Here is a 12,847-nt window from a genome sequence, read left to right as displayed (position 1 = left end):
GCACACAGGACCCCCAACCAACCACATCCACTGCTAAACCTCCCATTTTCTCCTTCTGTCCCCTGACGGAGGCTGAAGTATCCAAACTTCTCCTCTCCAACCATCCTACAACATGTCCTCTTGACCCAATCCCCTCGCACCTTCTGCAAGCAATCTCTCCCACGCTCTTACCGACACTCACACACATCATCAACACATCCCTCCTCACAGGCATCTTCCCCACTGCGTTCAAGCAGGCTCGGGTAACCCCACTGCTCAAAAAACCTACATTAAACACTTCTCTTATAGAAAACTATAGACCTGTCTCTCTCCTTCCATTCATAGCGAAAACACTTGAACGTGTTGTCTTCAACCAGGTCTCATTGTTTCTTTCACAGAACAACAAACTGGACGCTAAACAGTCAGGTTTCAGGAGTGGCCATTCAACTGAGACTGCACTTCTCTCGGTCACTGAAGCCCTGCGAATTGCAAAAGCCCATTCCAAATCATCAGTCCTCATTCTGCTGGATCTATCTGCAGCGTTTGACACTGTCAATCATCAGATACTCCTCTCCACTCTCTCATCACTGGGCATCACTGGAATTCCACTTCGCTGGTTTGAATCCTATCTCACTGGTAGGTCTTTCAGGGTGGCCTGGGGAGGGGAGGTATCCAAAGCACATACACTGGTCACTGGGGTTCCTCAGGGATCGGTTCTTGGACCCCTCCTCTTCTCCACATACACTACATCACTGGGTCCCATCATACAGGCACATGGATTCTCCTACCACTGCTATGCTGATGACACACAGCTCTATCTCTCTTTTCAACCAGATGATCCACGGTAGCTGCAAGGATCTCAGGTTGCCTGGCAGACATCTCGGCATGGATGAAAGAACATCACCTCCAGCTCAACCTGGCAAAGACTGAGCTTCTTGTCTTTCCTGCCACTCCAACTCTACAGCATGACATCACGATCCAGTTAGGTTCATCAACAATTACCCCATCAACTTCGGTCAGAAATCTTGGTGTAATCTTTGACCAGCTGACCTTCAAAGACCACATTGCAAAGACTGCTCGATCTTGCAGGTTTGCACTACACAACATCAGAAAGATCAGGCCCTTTCTGACGGAGCATGCTGCACAACTTCTTGTCCAGGCCCTTGTCATTTCTAGGCTGGACTACTGCAATGCTCTTCTGGCTGGACTTCCATCAAACACAGTCAAACCTCTACAAATGATTCAGAATGCGGCGGCACGACTGGTCTTCAAGGAACCCAAAAGAGCCCATGTCACACCTCTCTTTATCTCATTGCATTGGCTACCAATCGCAGCTCGCATCAAGTTCAAGACACTGATGCTTGCTCATAGAACAACCACAGGCTCAGCACCCGCCTACATGCACTCACTATTAAGAATCTGCATCCCCTCCAGAAGTCTGAGATCTGCTAGTGAGCGACGCCTCGTGGTACCATCACAAAGAGGCTCAAAATCACTCTCCAGAACATTCTCGTTCATCATTCCTGGCTGGTGGAATGATCTTCCCACCCATATTCGGAGTACTGGATCCCTGTCAATCTTCAAGCAACAGCTGAAAACTCATCTCTTTCGACACTACTTGACTTCAACCTACACACAAAAAAAATAAAAAATCTTTCTCCTTACTTATTCCTTCCCTTGCTAGCTTGTACTTATTTAAACAATGCCTGAGACTTGGTGTTACAAGCACTTCCTTTGTCGGATTGCCTCTTCAAGATGAATCGCTTCGTGTTCCCCAAATTGTAAGTCGCTTTGGATAAAAGCGTCTGCAAAATGACTAAATGTAAATGTTGTTTCGCTGAGTTTCTCCCCAGTTCCACCGACGATTCCCCGTGACGAACTCCCCAAGTCTCCTGGTTCCCGATCTCCCGTCGACCTGTATACAGAGGACGCTGTTAGCTCTCCGCCAAGGCCTTTGGAATTTCTCTTACATCAAGATACTCACCCACGTCACTCTCATCCATATCCTGTCACCAGTTCAGTCAATAAACCTCATTGTCATTCACTCACCTGTAGTTTCCGTCTGTGTTTGTGACAGTTTGCCTCTCTGTGCCACAGACTGTATTTTGATGCAGCTAAATTCTCAATAAAACTGTTTTGATATATTTGACTGTTTCTGTTGTCAGACAATGCAATGGATATGAAACAGTGACTGAAACGCGACCCATTAAGACTACATAACCGGCTCTCCCTTCCAAGATGTTCATCTGCACAAAAATCCTGATAATCGAGCCGTCGTCTGATAAAATCAAATACACATAAGAGTCACTAATGGGGTCTGCAAATTCGGTAAGTTGGCAACACTGCATCTCCATTTCTCCAACTACGGTCGAGGCCACGGGTCAGACAGAAGATGTGTGCTGCTTTAATCGTGCGCTAATAAAAGTAGGAGACATATATTTAATAATGCATTATCACAAATTTGGTGTGTTTCACCGGGCCGCGAAGAAATATAGAGCTGAGTATCATCAGCATAACAGTGAAAGCTAACACCATGTCTCCTGATAATAGATAGAATAGAATCCTAAAAGATAGTATTGTGTCAGCATCTTCATAATTTTCCTCTGCTGCTGCAGATATACTAATGGATGGAAACTGGTACTTTTTCTCCCAATCCTGAGACGGTTGAATTTCCAGTGCCTCCCTGCAAGTCCCAGACAGTGCATTTTGCACCTCTTCTATCACCTGCTGTAGAAGACGTAGAGATCGAATCCCTGTTTCATGCCGTTTTCCACCCTTTAATGTCTCTCAGATTGCCTATTTTTGTTAGTCCAGCTCTCATTAGGCAATTTATCAAGCTTTCTGATGACAAAGTTCTGGTTTGTATCAATGGATTATATAACAAAGGTTCTCCCATAATCCATAATCCCCCTGGGAGCTGAGGAGGCCCGACATTCTTCCAGGGACCCACAAGAAAACCTTCACTCATTGCCCAGTTTACTTTAGCTGAGGAAGCACTTTCATATAAAGCTAAACTTCTACACAATATCTGAACATCCTCCTGTCCAGTAATAAAAACAGTTACATCATCAGCGTAAGCAGAAACAGAGACACTTAACCCATTAACATCTCCTGGTATATGAAAACCTTTCAAACTATTTTTCAGCTTAATTAGTAAAGGCTCAATAGCTAAGCTATAGAGTTGTCCAGAAAGTGGACAACCCTGTCTTATTCCCCGTTTAACAGGTACTGGGCAACTCAATCCCCCTCCCACCTTAAGCATTACAGAAGCACCTCTATATAATAATTTTATCCATGAGATAAAGGTTTCATTTTAAAAGGTAATTATGACCCACACAATCAAATGCTTTTTCTTGATCAATCGATAATATACCAATATTAAAATCATTTGTCATAGAGAGGTCAATTACATCTCAATAATAACAATATTTTATAATCTTGGCACATTAAAGAAACAGGGCGCCAATTTTTCGACAACCCTAAATCACCAGTTTTAGGCAGAAGTGATAATACTGCCCTTTGACAGCTGCTGGGTAAAATACCTTTTTAAAAACATTCACCAATTACATTGTAAAAGTCTTCTCCTAAAACATTCCAGAATGATTTATAAAATTCAGCAGGCAAACCATCCTGTGGACAGCCGCATAACAGCCTCTGAAAGTTCTTCATAAGAAACCATCTGTCCTCAGGTTTCAAGTTCCTTTCAATAACTGATCCATACTCGCATGATCACAGTCTTTAAGCCCAAAAAGTTCAGCATAAAAAATGAAATTTTTCTCATTTCAATGGGATCCGAAGTTAATGTGCCATTGTCCTTCCAAAGATAAAGCATATTTTTTTGCTTTACTACTTTACGTTCTAGATTAAAAAAAAAAAACTTTGTTGGAGCATCCATTTCCTTGATGGAAGATATCCTTGCTCGGACTAAGGCACCCTTTGCTCTTTCTTCTTGAAGAGTTTTCAACTCTAATCTCTTTTTCTTTAAATCATTAGTTTCCCCCAAAGCATTCAAATCAAGCAAATTTTCCATATCATTAATACCTTTCTCCAACCTTTCAATATTTCTCTTTACAATCACAGTTATTATTATAAGAAAATTGCTGACAAAAAATCTTGATTTGAACTTTTCCTCCCTCCCACCACTGAATTACATTTTCAAAATTGTCCTTTTCTAGTTTCCATTTTTCCCAAAAACATTTAAAATTTTCACAAAAAAACTTATCATGTAACAGTTTAACATTGAAATGCCAGTAGGATTTTGGATGCAATACCCTTGTAATATTAAAATCAATAGTCAGTATATGGTGATCAGAAAAACCACAATATACCAACGTTCATAACTCTATTATTGTCTGATTTATTTACATAAATTCTGTCCAGTCTTGCTCCAGTCACAATAGAGTCTAATATTTTAACCCATGTATATTGTTTTGTTAATTGATTTCTATTTCTCCACACATCAATTAATTCCAGTTCTTGAGTAATCTTAAGAAGTATTTTACTAGACTGTGAATGAGATTCTTCTCCATTTCTATCCAATACAAAATTAGTGGTATAATTCCAATCACCTCCCAATATTACACACATTCCCTCATCAACATGTTTTCTAATTTCAGTGTCTAACTTCCCAAATAATTCGATCCGTTGTAAACCTGTATTTGGAGCATATACATTGATAAAAAGAAACTTTAACTCTTTAATTTCTACTATAGCCATTACAATTCTACCTTTTTCCAATTCAATAGTGGACAAAATGTTTAGATCTAAATGTTTAGAAAAAATAATTGCCACCCCTGCACTCAAATTTGTTCCATGACTCAAAATACATTCACCTTCCCACCACCTATACAATTCAACTTCATTTTGACTATCTGAATGGGTTTCCTGTAAAAACATTACATTAATATCTTTTAAATAAGCATATTCTGTAATTATTGCTCTTTTATTCCTATCTCTCCCTCCATTAATATGTAAAGATCCTACTCTTAAAATATCCATAAGAAGAGAAAAGAAAGAGACAGAACAAGAAAAAGAAGAAAGCATTGCAAAGACACCATTCTTATGCATCTCATTTCACAAGATTAGTTTGATTTACGTTTAACTGGGGTTTTCCCCTTTCTAAGTTTAGTAAGAATCTTCTTTCATCGAAAGCTCTTTCGTTTACTCAGATTCTCTTCTCCTACCCTATCTTGCCACAACAAGTCCTCCAACTCATACGACCGTAAAGGTCGTTTGTCACTATCCTCAAATACGACCCATACGAGCGTTCCCTAGATTAGCGCCCCTCCCGGCAACAGGAGATGCTACAGATACTTTCGCCTAAATGCATTGTGGGTTTCTTTAAAATGCTTGCTATTTGCGTTTTAAACTCTCCCGGCTATTCTAAGTGTTTTATTGCTAAAAAGATATGGATTTTAGATAACTTCAAGAGAGACGTTAGTCGATCGTCCCGTATTTATGAATGAAATTATGTCGTGTTTCAAATCGATACTGTACACTGTTTGTCCCATTATTTCAACATGTTTGACGTTCAGATCATTCAAGTGGACCCTGCCAGCATTATAAAGTTAGTTTTCATTGTGATATTTGTTTGAAATTAGCCTGTGGTTGGAAAGTGATCATGTAAAAGTCCACACATTTACCATGTTTTTACCACAGTTACGTAGTTTTAATGTGGTATTTGTAGTTAAAACACGGTATCCACAACACTTACCTTGTTTCACCACAGTAACTGTGTTTTTACTGTACTATTTGTAGTTAAAGCACAAAAACACAACATTTACCATGTTTTTACCACAGTAGCTTAGTTTTAATGTGGTATTTGTAGTTAAAACACGGTATCCACAACACTTACCTTGTTTTACCACTGTAACTGTGTTTTTACTGTACTATTTGTAGTTAAAGCACAAAAACACAACATTTACCATGTTTTTACCACAGTAACGTAGTTTTAATGTGGTATTTGTAGTTAATCACATAACTTGCCATGCCTTTAATACTTTTATGTAAAAAAAATTTAATTCAATATTTTTTTGACTTGCAGTTTCTTCAGATCACATACATCTCCATCTCCTACAACAACCTTTAGTGTCCAGCAGCTGTTTATCAACAGCTCTCTCTCTCTCTCTCTCTCTCTCTCTCTCTCAGCTTTTCCTTGCCTATTTCTCTGAACTGTTATTCATAATTAATTTACACATTTTTGCTCTTTCTTCCTTTCTCTTTTTCATCATGGCATATTTTCAAAGCTCAGAATAGAATTTTGATCGGTTCTGTCAAAAAGCTGCTGATATTAACAGGTAACTTGTACTCGAAGCTCAGTGCTGAACCTGAAGAAGCTGCCAGGGAGGCTAAAGTCCTTCAAAGGTTCAACATTTTCTGTTTTCTTTGTTTCAGCTAAAAAGGAAGACCAAAGGAAGGCCTGTCGAACTCTTGTCTTGTTTGTGGAGAGGGATGAATCTGGCCATCTTGTGTGTTTATGGAGAAGACCAAAAGCTGCAAAGGCAAACATTTCCAATGGTACGTCTGTGCTGGTCTTAACCCTTTGACTGAACTTTACGGCTGTTACATTTTGCACAGCATTTGATGTTTCTTAAACTTTGCTTTACATATCCCACGAACCCCATCAGGAAGAGCCCTCAACAAAGTCTTACGCTGTCCGTGTTGATTTTTATTGAACACATCTGTCTAAGCAAGAGTCTGGAAATGCTAGTTTAACTTGTCACGTGACAAATCAGATCTTCAATTAATTTGGCCAAATCAGATCACTATATATACTATAATGAGGACTACTGTATTTTAGCATCCACACCAACAAATGATAAAGTTCAGTTTATTATACACGCTGCAGTTAAGTTGTTGTCTGCCACTTTAAATGCTCAAGCTCTTTAAAGTCAGGTGAATTCTGATTGGCTGTTTTTAGTGTTCATCAGCTGGATAATTAATTCCAATTATATTGTTCCTCTATACTTTCTCTTCATCTTAGTCCTTTACTCCGTCACTCACTCACACATTCTTTTTGCTCTGTTGTAAGGCAGAAACAAGAGAGTTTGCATGATGGCCTTTTTCAGTTTTGTCAACTGAACAGCTGCTAGTGAGGGTCAGCGAGTTCTTGTCATGATGAGCCCTCACCAGGTAAGGTTTGTAGAAAATTGCAATCAGTATTTATTCATCAAATCCTCTGACCTGAATCTTTTGGTGAATGAACTTAAATATATCTAAATATATGTCTTAATTTATATGTTTAACCAACAGCATTAATTAAACATGGGGTCAATAGATATTTTCTTGTTTTACAGCCAAAATGGTAGACCAAAAACACAAAGAAAATCAATCACAGCAAGCCAGTCAAACCAGTCCTGTTGGGAATGAACATGGTCTTCTTGTGCCCAAACAGAGAAGACAGAGAACTGAAAATTCTATCTCAATTGTTTCTCAAAATTAAAATAGAAATATAAACTTTTGAACTGCGGGTGTCGTCTGGTCAGAGGAGAACTGGCCCCTCGACTGAGTCTGGTTTCTCCTAAGGTTTTTTTCTCCATTCTGTCTCGGAGGGAGTTTTGGTTCCTTGCCGCTGTCGCCTCTGGCTTGCTCAGTTGGGGACACTTAATTTCTAGCGATTATCGCCGATTTGATTGCACAGATACCATTTAAACTAAACTGAGCTAGACAATGACATCTCTGAATTCAATAATGAAATGCCTTTAACTGAAAATTGAGTGTTTAATCTTATCATTATACATTACTGACACTCTATCCTCCAATTTGATACTGTTAAGTGCTTTGACACAATCTGTATTGTAAAAGCGCTATATAAATAAAGGTGACTTGACTTGACTTGACTAATATTATATATATATATATATATATATATATATATATATATATACTAATGAAAGCAGTTTTCAAAGTGATGAGAGTAAAACCCTGGGGAAAATCTGTTTGTCCTCAAAAGACCCACAGTTTCTTCACACTGATCTATAATATAGATAGAGCAGTGTTTTTAATCATCTGAAACGTGCTGCGACTTATAATGTAATGTAATTAACGTTAACAAGCAAAACATGCAACACACGAACACATCTGTATTGGTGCAGAATGAGAGGTATAGCCGAGCACAGGCTGCTAGTTTCACTTTAAATAAGTTGTGTATGTTGTGTCCTCAACTTATCGGTCTATAAAGCCAATAAAAAAATCAGTCTTCATGTATTTCACAATACTTCAGCATGTTATTATTAAGTGAGGGTCATTTTTTAGTATTTTTTAGCGAAGCAAAGTCTCTGAGAACCTGACAGCTTATTCTTCTGGAGACTCCGGGAAGGTTGCAGTTCTGGAAAATGGTGGCGCTGGAGACTAAATGTTTCCTGATGGTTTCTCACCTAATTCTTCACATTAATTCTTCATTCTTTTGCAGTTAACATGTGTCTTTTCTTCTCCACCTATTTTTTTCTGACCCCGCTGACCCAATGAGCATTTCACTGTCCAATGGTCATGCCTTAACCCCTTAACTGTCACCCCCATTTTTAACATATACATGAAAGTGCACTATCCAAACTTAAACTCTTATAATTCATGAATGCTTTGGAATACAGACATAAGGTTGGACTCTTTTTAAGAAGACAATCAGCAGATTACTGCAAAAGTTAATTTTAAAATATGAAAGTATCAAAAAGTTATAGAAGTTTAAATGTACTGTAAAGAAAATACAAAATATTATTTTTTATATATTTTATATATATATATATAGGTTTTACTCTAAAATTGGCATGAAATTAAAGCCTTATGTCTCTATAAGTTATGTTCCAAATTTGAAGTTGATATGAGAAAAATTGAGGTTCCTGTGAGATTTTATTTAGGGTGTCATATCACAAACAGCCACCGGGTGCCATTCAACTCCATTTAATTTTTTTTAATGCATTTTTCTGTCACAAATGTCTATATTTCTCTGTCAATATTACTCCCAATATTACACCAAATATGGAATCCTGAGAGTCAGACCTTTCCGGCAATATGTATTTTGTCAAGATTATAAAAAGTTTTGATTCTAAAAGACCGTAATACATTGTGTAATATGACACTTGACACCACCCACTAAGGGGGAGGAGACCGCCTAACGATTTTAAAGTGCAATGTCCATGGTAACGCAATGTCCAATTTCAAAATGGTTTTCACAGGAGGAATTTTGAGGTTTTAAGCTTTCAAATGATATATAATTTATGATGATTACTCAAATATTTGATAGGGAAAAAAAGACAACGAAAAAAAGAGCGCCAAGCGTCCCACAGGTGGGACGGTGACAGTTATTTCTGTATTGCATTAGTTTTGAATATTTCTCGTTGGGGATTTAATATTTTTTGACTTTTCAGTCTGACTTAAACCTCTTTTTTGGCTAATTTTATCTGTAAAAGAAAGCATGCCTAATAATTCTGCACACCTGAATATAAGGAGTTTTTCACTTCCAGCCTTCATTAACAATATCACTTATACATTATTAAATACAAAATTAACAGTAGTTATTAAGATTGATGTGGTTTGGAATTGGTAAAATGTGCTTGGAAAAAAAAAATCATCAGAATATCAACATGCCTAATAATTGTGCACGTGCTGTAGCGTGGAAACACATGAACACTGAGCAGTGTGGGGACTTTACTGTGAACTATTACATAAATCTGACCTGTTTCATTCACGTATGACTGATGGATATGAATCACATTAATGTTATTGATTTGTTTATGTTAAAACTATGTAATCTAAACGGATGGGAAATTTGTATGTAATTGAAATACATAAACTTTCAATTTAGACCAAAACATTTTTTATTGCATATTTTCGCTAACTTGACATCGCAGTCTGTTCATTATCAAAATAAAACACAGTTAAAGAAACAAATTAAAGTTGCACCGCTCAATTGAAATAGTCTGTAGTTCAGTCTGTGTTGTTCAGTGTGACCAGCGCCTCACAGCTGATATAACCGATGTGTGAAGCATGTTTTACATCGATAATGAGAGTGAAGAACAAAGCCTATAGTTTACATAATAAATAACATTTTAGCATCTAGATACGTTGTGAATATGGAAAGATTTGGATTCATGCAGAATGAGAGAGGTAGGCTTCAGTTTCACTTTTAAATTAATTCGGTTTGGCTTGAGGTTTATATTTAGCCTAAAAACTGTTAACTTTAGAGGCTTTGTTGTGGAGAGAAGGGAACTAAAATAGCCTAATTGTGTTGGTGATGTTTTTAAACATTTAGCTTTATTTACTGGTATTTTAGCCTAGCCTGGTGGTACCAAACTCTGCTACTTCGCTTTGCTTCGTAGACAGTCTGGAAGGGCATAATTGACAAGCGTTTACTTTCTCGTGGGCAGGAGCTTGTCTGAAGTTTAAAATCATTGGTGTACCTGTAAGCCAATCACATAACGGTTGGTTATGATGTATGTTATTCGCCGGCTCAGCCGCCTCGAACTTCCGCTGTAAACACAGGTATGCGGCGAAAACAAAACCATCGAGCGAAATACCGGAGTGAAGATGGCTGTGAACGACTTTTGCAGATTATGTGAAGTAAATCTACGCATCCACAATTATCGCCTTGCCGGACTTTGGCCTCCCCAGTTTCTCACTGACGATTGGTGACAGTTGATAAATTAAACTTTTCCCAAAAGCTGTCGGGAGTAGGGCCACAACATCACCTCCATTCAAAATGTGAACCAAACACTCTTCTTGTTCGTGCTTCAGTTGGAAAATGCCGGGAATATTCTCCACAACAGAGCGAATAGCATCCCGTGTCTCCATGTCCGCTGTCGTTTTAGATTTCCCTAAACTAAACTACAATCTTAAATTGGGCGCTTAGCGTCTATGTCACGGCTCTCAGCCCGCCCTCTGTTTGTTGGTTGGCCGGCTGCTGCGGAGCCGGAGATAAACTGGGAGATGGTCTGCTATATCAGACTGAGTACAGAAGCGAAATGAAATTGAGCGGAAGTACAAAGTCTGACGTAGTCAGGCTAATTTTAGCCTACATTATTTCTGAATGTAATAATAAAATGTGATGTACAGCCTACTAATTCAGGCTGTTTTTTCCTCTCAAAACGCTTACATGAGTAGCCAGTTTTTTTTTTTTTTTTTTATCCATGCTGCAAACATTTTTAAATATCTTGAAGAAATGCTTAATGTCTTTAATGCATTGACAGTTTTTTCTTTTGTTTAATACATTTGCTCAAAATCTAGAAAAGATGATGCTGTATTGGCTATGACTAAGCGCAAGTACCAAGATAAAATTTGTTTTATTAAATCTAAGTTGTGTATTATATGCTGTATTTATGTATAAATACAACGTAGGTGATCTGAGCTTTTTAGATAAAACAACCACAAAGTTAAATAGATTTATTTCATTAAGAGATTCAGTTTACTTACATATTTATAACAGTTATACTAATCATATAAAAGTTTAAAATTGTCTTAATTTATAGACCTTTTTCCTGAGTAAACGATGAGCGCAGCCATTACAAATTCTGATTGGATGCTCTTCTGTTCTGGTCTCCACAGGAACCCATTCAAATAGTGTCCATCTGTTTTTAATGTAGCAAACGTTAGGGTTGTGACGGTGAGGACATGTTCCCACTGGTTAATGGACATGTGACAGTTTGTGGAGTTTTCCCTCCTTTTCTCGTTATCCTTCCGTTTTAAATAGCTTGTAAAAGCGCCGTGCGCATTTTACTTTCACTTTCAAATTAGCGGCAATACAGCGTCAACAAGAAAATACAACGTAGAACATAGAACTTTCATTAACAAAACTAATAAAAATACACCATGCTATATGCCTAATATAAAATAATAAATAACTTACATAAAGTTTAGGTATGCAAAACTGAAGATCAGTAAACACTATGGAACCAAATAAATAAGAAACGAACGTTTAAAAAAAACTTCCAATATCACCACAGATAAATGGCAGAAGTCAACATGCTTTTCAAAATCCAAAATATTTTTAAAACAAGCATTTTTGCATTTCGTTTTGAAACTCTTCTGCCATCGTCTTGTCCGTCTCACCTCACTCTTCTTGTGAGCTTCTCCTCACCTATAAATTAAATCTGTTCGGCAGTCGCATTCACTTTTAATTGTAGTGTCTGTTCTCTAACTGAACAAAATTATCACTATAAAAAAATCAAAACGACGGTGGGGCAGTGGGCAAGTGATATAACGCGTTGTGGCTTCACACCGGTAACCGTCAACAACACCGACTATTCATAGCTTTCAGTCACGTGACTGGCTGGAAGACTTGGAGAGGGCAAAACATCCATAGAACTGCAGCACTTGCGTGTCAATTTTTCATCTGCTTCCCAGCCGCAAATATTTAGATCACCTCTCAAAAGAAGAAGAAAAAAAAAAAAAGGTATTTCTGAACAAAATGCAAGTTTTGGCCATTTGCAATCCATATTAAGCACCCATGGCAAAATTTCAATCATAAACAGTGCGACAAAACGTTGTAAAAACACTTAAAATACTGTAATATATTTAAAACGGTAATATTAAAAGATCAAATTCACCATATTACTGATGCATAGTTTACATAGGCAAGCAGATGAGGCCGGAATATGAACGCAATCCGCTTAACGGTTCAGTGTTGTTTGGTTTTCTATGGAAAGCCATTTAACATGAAACTTTGCACATTGTGCTTATATTCTGGCTTCATCTTCTTGCCTGTACAAAATATACATCTTCAATAAGGTGTTTACTGAATTTCACCTTTTAATATCTGCGTTTTACTACATTATTACTTGATGCAGTCTGCGTAAAAATAAATGGCGGACAGTGGAGCAAAGCTTGCCCTGCATCCCAATGCGCATACTATCCACCCTATCTACCCTAAATAGTATTG

Source organism: Onychostoma macrolepis, chromosome 22, assembly GCF_012432095.1.
Source record: "Onychostoma macrolepis isolate SWU-2019 chromosome 22, ASM1243209v1, whole genome shotgun sequence".
NCBI lineage: Eukaryota > Metazoa > Chordata > Actinopteri > Cypriniformes > Cyprinidae > Onychostoma > Onychostoma macrolepis.
This window is presented reverse-complemented; position numbering follows the sequence as displayed.